This window comes from Coloeus monedula (assembly GCF_965178545.1).
Source record: "Coloeus monedula genome assembly, chromosome: 2".
Lineage (NCBI taxonomy): Eukaryota > Metazoa > Chordata > Aves > Passeriformes > Corvidae > Coloeus > Coloeus monedula.
In genome coordinates, this window is record NC_138782.1 from 14,022,398 (window position 1) to 14,035,401 (window position 13,004).

Sequence of the window (13,004 nt, forward strand, 5' to 3'; positions counted from 1 at the left end):
GAGTTGGAAAAGGCCTTTTTGTCCTTGAAAGAGCAAGGAGGTGTACTGTCATTCTCAGGAGAGAGCAGTGCTATGACCCCATGTAGCCCGAGACTGTCACCAGTGTAAGGCATGAGCAGGCAAAGTCAAGCTTTGGCAGCAGAACAAAAGTAGCTGCCCTCCATACAGACTTGTGTCTCAGCTCAGCAGCTCTTGCTGCTTCACAGAGGCTGTAGGAGCCACTTGGCTCCAAAAGGAGAGAACTGGGCAGGTCTGATGCAAGTTGAAGAATGACTGCTGTGTTTCAGCCGGAGCTTGGCAAGCTCTGTGGGATTCCAGCACCTGAAGACTTTTGGACAATTGTGAGAAATGAGACAACTCTTAAAAAGATTAATTTATTGAAAACAGAAAAATTGAAAAATTACAGAAATCAGAAAAATATAAAAATTTGGGATCCTATGGCTCGGTAGATGGTATGCCCCAGGAGCGCAGGGATTTGAGATCTTCTGGCTGAGACAGCACTAGACCTCAGGTAGAGAAAAAGAACTTGCAGTGCTGGGTTGACTTAAAAAAATTACTAAAAGCCCCTTAAAAGGGGTAAGGCTTTTAATGCCAGCACTGATGTCCCCCACAGCTAGTCTGGAGAGAGCAAGAGGGGAAGAGAGAAGAGACCCCGCCTCTCGGCTTCGCCCTTTTTAGAGTTTTTGCTCCGCCCACAGCCCACCCACAGCCCGCCCCTTCGGTCCAAGGCGATTGGTGCTTTCCTTTTGATGGATCATCTTCGTCCACCAATGGCTCATCGTTGTCAAGGGGGGGGGGGGGGTGGTATCAGTTAGAGATAAGGGAATACAATACTTTCATTAAAATTCAGGTATTCAGGTTGCCATGGGACTTGCCTGCAGAGTAATGGCCGTGGCTATAAATAGCTGCTGGCTATTAAGACTGGGTAGGGTTTTGGCCTTGGAATGCAAGTCCAACACATCTCAAAACACTTGTAAAAGTATACAGTAAACACAGGAAAGGTAACTCTTATGGTGTACCAGTGGTTTGAAGCTTGAAAAGGGGCAAGTTTGTGATTTTTAACTGGGAAAATTTTAACTGGGAAGGGTGCAACTCTATTAATAAACTTTAAACAAATGGAAACACTGATAGTGGAACTGGATTTTTGTACCTGGGCAGATGGGTTAATTGTAACATTCAATTTAAAAATAATTAACTCAAAATTAATTAAATAAAGCACTTAATATGCAAAGACCAAGGACAAATAGGGATTTCATGTATGACACAATTCATCAGCTTTGCATCGTGTTGGGTTTATGTGTTGCATTTCCTCCTTCATCAGGGGGACCATGCTAAGAAGGTTTGCCTCCTTTGATGCTACACACATTCCATGCCCTTCTCTTTCTACCTCCTCATATATTCTTTTGTCCTCCATTTTCTCAAGGCCAAGATCCAGCAGCAGAAGCAAAGAGAAGAACTCTGAACATGCAGGTAGGTACAGGGCATGTCTGTCCTAAAATGACCATTGGAATGCTGACCCAGGGGTGGCATTGTGGCAGTTTGGTTGAAAACCATCCTGGTTTAAATGTCTTCAAATTCCTTTCAATTCCTTGATGGGCTCTCCCAGAGCTTGGTCACTGGGAGTGTGCTCCAGTGGTGCAGTGAAAATTACTCCAGGAGCTGCACTGGTACCTTGGGGCTTGGGAAATGCACCGCAGGAACAGAAAACATTCCTCTCCATCGTGCACATGCCTTTCATCTCCCTGCACCCTTTCTAAGGTCATAATTAGTAGAGAAAAAAAGACATTTAGCATGAAAGGAGAAATGTTCCCACTCCTTCCTCCTGCCTTTGAAGGAAGACACCTTCCCTTGGGGCAGTTTCTGTGCGGAACCCTTTGAGATCTGAAGGAGATTCATGGACATTGCCTGGTTTTGCACGGGGAGAAATAGGGAAACCTCCTTAGACAGAAAGGCCTTGTGAATGTTCCAGTTAAGGGGAAGGAGACTTCCAAATGGATGCAGCCTATGCAGGATCAGAGTTTGTCATCCTCTGACAGCACAAGCCTAAAGCCACCTATGGCAGGTTCACAAGGACAAATCTCTTCCCTGACTCTCTCTGCCTGTGTCAGTATTGCAGGCTGAGGCTGGGGGAGGAGATGCCTTCTGCCTTGTCCCCCCTCCCTGCCTTGCCTGATCCCTGACAAGAAGAGTTGTGCCAGACCAAATGAGGTGTCTGGTGCATGTGTGTCAGCCCCTGCTTTCAAGTTCAAAGCCTCAATGCCAGTGTTGTTGTTCCTTTGCCATCTCTGGGCGTGGAATGATAGGAGAGATGAGATTTGAAGAAACAATTTTGCTGATGCAGAAAAACGATTTATCATTGGTGGAGGCCTGTACAGAAAGATTAGTTCTCTGAGTTTCAAAAGCTCCAATGGAGAGCATTTCAAATTAACCTGCCCCGTGCCATTTCCATTAAGAAAATTTTGAATTGTCGGGATTAGCAAAGATCAGAAATGTTTTGAGGCAGGTCATGTTTATGTTGGGTTTGGGTGTCTCTGCAGGAAGGAAAGCAGGGAATAAACTCCTGGAGCAACAAAGCAGAGAAAGCTGGGACGTTTGCATGAACAATGTGTTCCCTACAGATATGGGCTGCTTGAATACTGGGGACATCTAAATTTGATTGCAAATCTTCTTTTGCTTCTAACACATGGGGTGCCATTGTTTGTGTCCCAGCACTGCCTTTGTTGTAAAGAGAAAGAAAAACCACCAAGAAAACCCAACCAAGAACTGAGGGGGAGTTACAGAAACAAAGGCCTTGAAAACTGGCTTGGGAAAGCAATTACTTCCTAGGTGGAATTGTCAAATTCTAGAGACCCCTGTGGGTTGCCAACTGTTTGGAAGGAAAGGGATCCCCAAGTAGTGGATGAGCCATGAGCAGCACAGAAGCAAAGTAGTGGAACCTCTCTCTCCTGTCCTGCCAGCTCCATACAGCTCAGAGCAATTATAGTGATGCTAGTTTCATGAAAAATAAAAACAAAGCGATCTTCTCAATAATAAATAACCCCTCGAGTGCCTCACCCATTAGATGTGGTGATTGTAAAGGTGGGAGTTCAACTAACTCACTTCTTCCCTTGTACCTGATCTACAGCTTCTTCTGAGTCTACAACAAAAACCCAGAGGAAGAAGGGAAAGAGTTCATGGTGTGTGATAGGACCTGGGATGCCTCTGTTCCCAAGGGAACTGGCTGAACTTTTTGGCTTGAAGACTGATGCGCGGAAGCCCGGCCTTGGCAGTGCAGGTCTCCGCTCGCAGCCTGCTCAGGGGGCCTTGGCCCAGGAGCCCCGGCAGGGGCAGCTGAGCAGCGCTGCCCCCGGGGTCACTGCCAGGGAGCACCAGGTGAAGGCTGAGCATGGCTCAGCCTCACAAAGAGGTAAGGCGGGAGCTGGGCCGCTCTCTGGCGGGAGGAAGGCTCTTGTGCCAGCCTAGAGAGCCTGGGCACATTGCCAGGGAACAGTTCTGCCCTGCATGTGCCCCCTGCAATGAGCTGTGCTGCTCCCAGTGCCCCGTGTAGCTGTAGGGCTGCTCAGCTGTGGGGCCGCGAGAGGAGCAGGAGGGTGCGTGTGCAGCTGAGCCATTCCTGGAAAGCACAGGCCTCTGGGCTCCCTGCTGTCCCAGGGCAGCCCAGAGGCCAGGCTGCTCCTGTGCTGGCTCTGTGCAAGTGGGTCAGGGTGTCTCCCTGGTCTGCCTCAAGTGGCTGCGGGCAGGAGCATGTTTCCCTGTGCAGCTCTTTAGAGGTTTCCAGGGAATCTCTCCAATGAAATACTGTAGCTTCCGATGCTTTATGTTGGCATTGTGGCCTCTGTTATATTTTGTGTCTCCACTTTGCACTTGGGGCTGACTGCACTGGTCCCAAGGAGGTTACCCCGGAGTCAGTAGTTTCCCTGTCAACTTCCCAGATGCTCTTACCTTCCAAGGCCTTGCCCCCAATCCAGAATAGCCCTCCTTCCTCAAAGCCCATATCTGACTCTTTTTTATTATTAAGCTGACCATTTTGCTGGGCAAAAAATCCTGATTTAAGGCATTGGTTTTCTGCTTCTTTGCTGCCACGTGTTTTTATCCTCTGTGAAGCCATGTAAAGAGTGATTCATCCTCTGAGTTTTAAGGGCTCTGTTGGAGAGTGTTTCAGAATGAGCTACATTGTTCCACTTCCATTAGGAAAATCAGCCTTTAGTCAGACTGGCCTGAAAGTGGCCCAGTCTCACCCAGTTTAGAATGAAAATCCTTGGGGAAAGCAAATTATCCAGTTTCAAGAACACAATTCACGTTTTGCTTACACTCCTGCAATGCTAAGGTTTTCTTTTCATGTCCTCTAAAATATTGGCACAAAGAGAAGAAAATATTGATCTAAATGCTTACGGGTGTTAGAACCCGGGAGTTCTTTTAGGAACCAGGAAGAAGATGTTTACTAAAATCAGCATGAATTAGGACAGATAAGAATCTCTGTCAAGAGCAAGCTCTGTCTCTGCCCTTCTCTATCAAACACAGCAGCTCTCCAGCATCCAGGGCTGAGGCCTCCATCATGCAGGAGGTTTCATTCTGCTGGCCAACAGAGCAATGCCATGTCTGCTGCCAGTGCACTGTGGCAGTAGCCCATCCATTGGGAGAGGTTCTAGGCATATGTACCTTGCTGCTCTCAGACACAATCTCTGGGTCTTATCAGAGCTCTGCAATCTGGAAGCTGTCTTGCCTGTTGCCCAGCTGTTGGGGGCTTGAAGTGTGCCAGAGATTTCCAGGAACCTTTGCTTCCATTAACAGGACTCCCACTGAACCAGGCCAAGGAGACGGATCACCCCACCAGTGCTGGCCTTACGAGTGCCGAAGCCCTGAAGGATGGCTTTCGAAAGGTGAGGGATAAGGACAGGGATGAGCAGACTTCCTTGCCAGTGACTGTTTAGTGCTAGGCCCAAAATGTCCCTGAAAATCATCATCTTCCACTCTTGGGGGATGGGGATTCTCTTGGGCATATATTTGACAGCTACAGAGCAATTGCTTGGCTATTTCCAGTGGTGGCAAGGTCACTGGTTTGGAGATGGTGCTAAGGTCATGCCAGAAGCATTCTTTATGTGCAAAGGCCCTTGTAGAGAAGTTCTGAATGGCAGAGCAAGCTACACATCAGTGAATGTGGGCAAGGATTCTAATGTTCAGTGTAAGCAAGGCTGCAAAATAAAATGGGAGACTTTGATTTTTCCTGGTTACCTTTCTTGCTGTATCTCACAGCCCTCTCATTCTCAATTTTTCCACACATTAACATCAATGTTTCTGCAACTTGTTTTCACGTGACTCGTCTTTTTGGCCTCACGGTCTCTGAGAGCAGCTGAGTCCTTCAGAAGCCAGAAGTGAGAAACAGCTGCAATTCCTGGCCATGAGTGTTAAGCAACAGCTAATTACCCCTCCTTGCTGTGTATTGCACATGGTTTTTATTCTCCTGCCATGGTCTGTAGGAAGGGAACTGCCTGCTCACTGGTCACGTGGGCTCTTCATCTGTCTTGGAGCACTCCTGTGATTTTCTTGCTTCAAGCAGGGCCTCTTGACATAGGCTGAGAAACAGTACCTTGGAGCAGTGGGAGGTTATGGCAATAAAGCATTCCACCTCACTGTGTGTAATTGCCAAATGTAAATGCATTCTACCTCACTGTGTGTAATTTCTGACATTCTTCAGAAACCATTGGAATGTACATGGAGCTGCATCAAGGACTGTGGAACTCTATGGACTCTGTGCTCCTGATGAGATGTTGTGTCTGGTTTGTGTGTCTCTGCTTACAGTCTGTGATGCATTCCCATTGCATGTAGGTCCGTGCTGCATTGAGCATGTTGGCTCAAAGGAACTTAGAGCGGATGCCAATGGAGCTTTTGGAGAAAGAGATCAAGACAGAGAGAAAAAAGGAAACGTCCTTGCAGCTGCCTCCACAGACAGTTGACCCCAGGGATGGAGCTGCAACAAGTAAGTGGTTGCTACACCTGTGGTCCTTTCTGATCACTTGCTTGCCCTCTGCACAGTGTTGCCCTCAGACTGGGGGGCTGTTACACTTGCATCTGAGTGGGAGTTTGCATAGGATGTATTTCCGGTCCCCAAAGGAAAATGGAGAGGCATGAAGTGTCTTGCCCATGGCCTCACTGAGTCCATAACAGAATATCAGCTTCCCACCTTCCCCTCTGAAGTCCTTCAAAGTGTAAAATTCTGTCTTGCAAAGTACACTGGGGCTTCAGACTCTCTCCTGGATAGCAGCCTCCAGGAAAAGTGGGTCCAAAAGAATGCTTTTCAACCAAGGTGCAACCTGGAAGAAACAAAATTCAACTCCTTCTAATGAAAACCCCAGAGACCCTTCTCCCACCACTCCCTGCTGAGGAGCTGGCGCTGTAGAGCTGTGCTGAAGCCCCGAGCCAGTGCTTCTGGTGTAGCCCCAGGAGCAAGCAGCGTTCCCGACTGAATCCCGGCTGAGGGGCCCTGACTGCAGTGCTGTGTGCGCTGCCCCAGGGCAGCAGCAGGGACCTCAGGAGGCAGCACTCAGCCCGAGGGCATCAGGCAAGGTTATCTGCGCTTTCTTTTGGTAACTTCCCCAGCCAGCCTCTGAAACAGGAAAACAAAAGCAAAGCACTACTGGGGTTTCCTTGTTTCTTCGGGGAAGCATCACTGCAATTTGGTTTTAAACCAGAAGAGGGTAGATTTCAATTAGATATTAGGAAGATTTATTTTATAATGAAAGGGATGAAACACTGGGAGAGTTTGCCCTGAGAAGCTGTTGTTGATCGATCCGTGAAGGTGTTCAAGGCCATGTTAGATGGGGCCCTGAGGAACCTAGGTGAATCTAGCTGAAGATGTCCCTGCTCATGGGGGCTGGACTAGATGGTGGTTAACGGTTCCTTCCAACCCAAACTCTTCTAGGAGTCTCTTATTCTGTGATCACTTTCCCATGGTACTGTGCCACTGTTATACTTGAAGTTCTTTGGGATAACAAAGAGACATTGCCCAGCTCCAGCAAGTTTTCTGGGCCTTTCCATTGTCACCCTCCACTTCCAAGCTCCTCTTTGGTCTCTGCAGGCTTTAGCCTACCGCCTGTCAATGGCACAGCTTCCAGTGTGCAGAGAAAACACCCTGGTAGTGCCATGAAGAAGAAGGTCTTGAGGAAGCAGGACAACGTGCCCTTACTGCCCAAGAAGCCCATCATCCATGGAGACGGCAGCTTCCCACACAACTCCTCAGGTAAGCCTGCTCCACAGCAGCTTTTTCCTGCACCGGCTTTCCTTGCACAAGGAGCACAAACCGCCTCCTGCCTCAGCCACCACAGCTGGGATCTTGGGTTCATAGCCTGTGCTGAGAATGAACAGCAAATCTACTCTTGAGTTACTCCAGCTCGGCAGAACTGGAGCAGTTGGTTCTTATTGATCCATTGGAAAGCTGAGCTGCATAAAGTAGTGGTGAAGAGCTAAGCTCTGGCTTTTGCCCATCCTGATAGAGCAAACTACAGCACTGGTGCCAGGAGGCAGCTGTAACTGCAGGGATGAGCTCGGGGCAGTCTGGCAGGGTGTGCTCACTGTGCACCTACGAGTACCACCACGATCAATTGTCCACTCTCCATCTTGGCCCTCTGCCTGTGCTGCTGTCCAGCTCTGCAGCCAGCTTTCCTGCTCTCCCAGCAAGGGTTGTCTCTGCATGGCAGTCAGCCACTTGGTGCAGCCGTGCTGCTGCTCCCAGAAGTGCCCAATGGCTTCTTGCTGCTGCCATCCCACGGCCTGCAATGCCAAGAGGGAACAAGCAGCGCCTCCTGGGTCACCCCACCCAAATACAGCGGCCTGTGTAGCAGGTGACAGCCAGGAGGGGCTGCCTGCTGCTCCCAGGCTGTTTGCTGCCCGCAGTGAATACACAGCACATAGTCCCTGGTGGCTCTTGCCTCTCCTGTGAGGGCAGCCTGCCTGTGCTGTGATCTTGAGTAGGGTGAGATAAGAAGAAGGGAGGTAGGAATGATACTTTGAGTGCTCTTTTCTAGTGATGCTACTTCCATGGTCACAATTGACCAGAACGAGCCTGACGTGGCTCCCCATTCCTATTGAATATAGCTGTGTACATCGACATCCTTCTGCAGTGACACCACTGATGGCAGTGACAGGGGTACACCAGTGACAGCCAGATTAGCTCCCATCTGAATATTTTTGATGTTACGCTTCGTCCATACTGTGTGAGAACATGCAGGGTAGCACAAAACTTCTACAGAGTCTAGAGCAGTTCATCTAGATTCTGTGCAATATTTAAACTCCATCATTTGACACAGCTCAGATGTTTCCTTGTACACATTAGAAAACGACCTGTTGAGTGCATGACATGAAATTGATGATCAACAGTCCTTTGGATGACAAGTGGGTTTCTTAAGAAATGCATTTATCATCTGAATTTTCTCATACCTTGTAAACCGACTGTCAAGAGATTGTGTCTGCCAACAATCTGCATCTGTATTTACGTATTCTTATCATCAATTTGCATTTGGAAGGCTTTTTTATCAACCATCTGGGCTAGAGATTCCATTTTTCCACAAGAGAAAGCTTAGTCTTGCACAGTGTGCACACAAGTCCATTTGATGACAAACAAATTTCACCTCAGCATCTTTCAAATACAGCCAGTGTGTATTTTACTGAAATAGTAAAGATCCATGATGCTTAGAAAGAACAAAATCCATGAACTACTCCCTTCCCAAGAGCAGGCTGAAATGTAAGTGCACTCAGCTGCCCTCTGTCTAGAATATTTGAAGCCAATGGGAACAGAGGTGCTGTGAGGTGTGAAGGGTCAGGTATCGCTGTTCCCTGGTAGCTGCTCTGAGGGGATTCAGCCGGGCCCAGCAGGACTCGGTTGTTCAGGCTCGGCTTGGTGCTGTCACGAGGCAGCTGCAGGTCTTTCCTCAGGGAGTTGCAGAGTGCCTCTGTCCTCAGGGCTCGGGGAAATCAGGGCGCTGAGACAGGAGAGGCAGCTGAGGGGTCCCTCCTGGGGAGCAAGTCCTGCTGGTGGGCACTGTCTCCCAGGGAGTGGGAGCTCTGCGGCCTCAGGAAGGTGCCGCTGGCGGTGGTACCTGTGGCACTTGGGAGCTGGCGCTGTGTGGGCAATTGTCAGGTTGAGCCAAGGAGCTGTGCCCAGCTGGGGGGGCTGGGAGAAAGCAAGGAGCCAGAGAGCAGGGAATTCTCTGAGCCAGTGCCAGTTTGTACCTCATGGAAGCCTGGCTGGGAGATGGGGCTGCAGGCCGCTCCATGGCGGGGTGCCTTGCCCGGGGCTGCAGCGCTCATGGCTGACCCTCTCCTTACAGTGACCCCGCAGACGGCCACTGGTGCCGAGCGCCGAGAGGAGCCGCTCCGTGGGAAGGGGCAGAAGGACGGAGCCTCTTTGGAGCCACAGCAGTCCTTGCTCGAGGCACTCTCCTTGCTCAGCAGCGATGACTGGTAAGAAAGGCCCCGTTCACTCTGTCTCCCTCTTAGCGTTAAGGTAGGTTAGGAGAGTATCTTGCTAGTGCCTCTGAGCCCCAACAGCCCAGAGGGCCTCGGGGCACCAGTGAAACCACTCCAGAGCAGAGAGAGGATAAAGATTGGAGAGCAGCCTTTTCTTGGCCTTGGTCTGCAGCAGTGCTCCGGCTGCAGCAGGTCCGTGCTGTTTCCTTGCTTTGCCTGCTGCCCTGTGGGGCTGCAAAGGAAATCTTGAGGGAAGAGAGAAAGCTGTGGGACAAGATGATTTGCTGGCTGAAGCCAGAAGCAGGATGGCAGCAGTTTGGAGTGTAGAGATTTGGGTGCCTCAGGGCCCAGTGGGACTGAGTGAGATTTGTCTCTGGCCCCACTGCTGGCAGCAGTGGCAGGAGTCAGGGTCTGCCTGTGACCTTCCGCATGTGAGTCCTAGGAGCAGCTACAGGGAGTTCTTCTTTCTGAGAAATGCACTGAGTTGTGCTATAGAGTCACTCAGCCTGTCATTAGTCCTGAGGGGCTCATGGCAGAAGAGAAGGAAAAAGAAATAAAATCCTCTAGGAATCTTGCACTTTTGCAATTCAACTGTTTCCTTCTCACTGCTTCATATGGGCCTGAGATGTTTTGTCAATACTCACAATGTGTCCCAAACTTAGACACAGACAGAAGGAGGCCTGTAGAAGTCCAGAGGTGATAACCCCACAAATGTTAGGTGATATTGGTTGTCTTTTTGATGTCTGGGTTATCATCTACTCACTGCTCGCCTTTGCTCTGCCCTTTCTCTTCTGCTTTCTCTTCCCCATTTCTGTTTGGTGCCCTGTGAGGTGCAGAGAGCTTCTGCAGCTGTGGGGGGGGTGCGGGTGACACTCAGGGATGCCCGTGGCGTCGGCCGCCAGCCCTGCGCTGCAGCCCCGATGCATCACGCGCCTTCCTGTAGCTCAGGTCCTGCACAAAGCAAGTGCTGAGAGAGGGAGTTGTTTGCACCTTGTAAATAACATGTTGCTGTTGTTTTAGGTAGGGGCTTTTGGGAAAAGCCAGACTTTCATCTGTTCTTGCCCTGGTGTGGAATCTTCTGGGGCATCCTGCTGCTTTCCTGGGGAATGTGTGAGGTGGAGTGGAGTGGGTGACAGACAGGCCTAGATTGCAGAGTGGAAACTCAGCTACAGAGTGCCAGTGCAGACTCTCACTGCTGAACTGCCTGCTGGGGCTGGCAAAGAAGGAAAATGCCCCAGACACAGCCCAATGGGACTGTGTCTCAGGGACAGGTACAGGGAGGTGACAAGAAACAGCAGCATGGCACGGTCTCACAGCCTCCAGGAAGCACTGACATAGGGACTTCATGTGCCAGAGACTTCAGAAAGGCTGTCTTGTTAAACAGCCACAAATGAAGACTCTGAAAGCCCTCTATTTGCCTCTTGGATTTGTGTATGCTTTTGACAGCCACAGCAACCTGTGGCAGCGAGTTCCACGATTTCATCAAGTACTGCTTGAAAAGCACCTCCCTTTGTTTGACTGAGCCGCCAGCCTGGTAAATTCAGAGGGTGCTGCCTAGTTCTTGGGTGGAGAGAAAGTCAATCTTTTTGGTACTTGCCTTTCAGGGAGCTGAAGGAGAAGGGACTCTTCAGCATCAAACACCTGGCTGAGTCCCACTCAGAAGTCCTTCTTTGTAGACTTCGTGAGGTTTGCTTGGCACTTACCAACGAGGTAAGAACCTTGTTCTGAATCGTCCTCCGTGCTTCATACGTGGTGTGTAGAGTAGATATGTGCTTGTTCATCTCCCTGTGTGCTCAGGGACTGCCTTCATTTCTGTTTCTAGACCTTATCTTTCTCATGTCTGTCAGCTCTCTATAGGATCTGTGTGCACATGTAGCTCTATTTACTGGTAGGTCGGGCATCTGACACTCTCCTCTTGGAGCGAGCTGCCATTACAGTGCAACGTGCAAGTGCAGAAGCGGAGACACTAATTCTGTTATTTGCTGCAGTCCAAATCTCTGCCCAAGCTGTAATTCAACACTGCCAATTAGTCTGTAGACTTGAGCCTGTGTTTTCTGTTTCCTGGCTGAGGGCTTCAACTGCTGCTGTTGCTTTTTCAAACAGGAGCAAATGACTCTTTTGTCTTTATGACTTGTGCCTTTATGGCTTGAGAGCAGCCCTTGCTTTAATTTGTTTCTTTGTTTTTTGAATGAAAGGGCCTAAAACCAAAGCAGTGGACATTCCAGAAGAGTTAAGTAGAACACTTTAAGTGAAAGAATATGTTTTAGGCCTGCAGGAAGCAGGCCTGAGGCCTAGCACAAGTAGGTGCCAGAGTGAAGTGCCTTTCTGTGCTTGGGCTCTTCTGCTCTGCCTGTGCTTTTGTGTTCCCCTGGACACAGCGGGAAGTGTTGTCATTTCCTGGGACTTTTGTCTAAGGCAACTGGTTTTCTTTTCAAGGTGATTCTTATGTTTCCCCTCATGACTTCCCCAGGTGACCAACCTTCGCTCAAAGGTGTCTTACTCTGCAATCGTCACTCTTGGAGAGCTCTTTGTGACCTTGCAGAAGGACATGGACTCGGAGGTGGATGAGGTTGCTCGGGTCCTTCTCCAGATGGTGTGGAACTCCCCAGAGTTTGTTCAGAAAGCAGCCAGTCACACCCTGGGAGTCATGGTGGAGCATGTGACTCCTGCACGAGCAATGACTGCTCTCATGGACAGTGGAGTCCAGTAGGTTCTTCTTCTCTTAGTGATATTCTTCACCTTCTGTTGTGTGGGGGGGAGAAGGGCTGAGAGAGAGAATGGGAATGGTGGGAGGGAAGGGTCCTGTATCCTGCATCTCTGTGAACTCAGTGACTTGATTCTCCAATCAACCTCACTTCTTTCCTCTTGTCACCTATTTCTGCCCTCGTGCAGCCCTTTAGTTGACAGAATCACAGAGCTGTAGAATATGCTGAGTTGGAAGGGGCCCATCAGGATCATTGAGTCCAGCTCCTGGCCCTGCACAGAACAAACACGCCAAGGGTCACACCATGTGCCTGAGAGCGTTGTCCAAAGGCTTCCTGAACTCTCTCAGGCTTGGTGCTGTGACCACTGCCCTGGGGAGCCTGTTCCAGTGCCCAGCCACCCTCTGGGTGAAAAACTTTTTCCTGATATCCAACCTCAACCTCCCCTGACTCAGCTTGCTGCTGCTTCCTGGAGTTCTCCCAGTCTGTCCGAGTTGCCTAGATGTGGTGAATGGCGGGCAAGTGCAAGTGCCTGCAAAGGCTAAGGATAGAGCCCTGTGGTTTTGTGGGAAGAGGGACAATTGCAACTGCAGCTGTGAGCGCTCTTTGATATTTCACAGCCCTAACCACAGAGGCCCTGGGAAAAACCATGCATCCTCATTATGCCATTCACTTGAGAAGTAAGGAGGGTTCTTGCTGTGGCATGGAGCACATGGGGGAGAACGTGCTGGGTGTGGCACAGCCTGCACAGCAGGTGCAGCTCCTGCCAAGAGGAGTCTTGTAGGACTGTCCTGGCCTTAGAGCCCCACTTGCTATTCCAACTGATGTCTCATGTTAGCC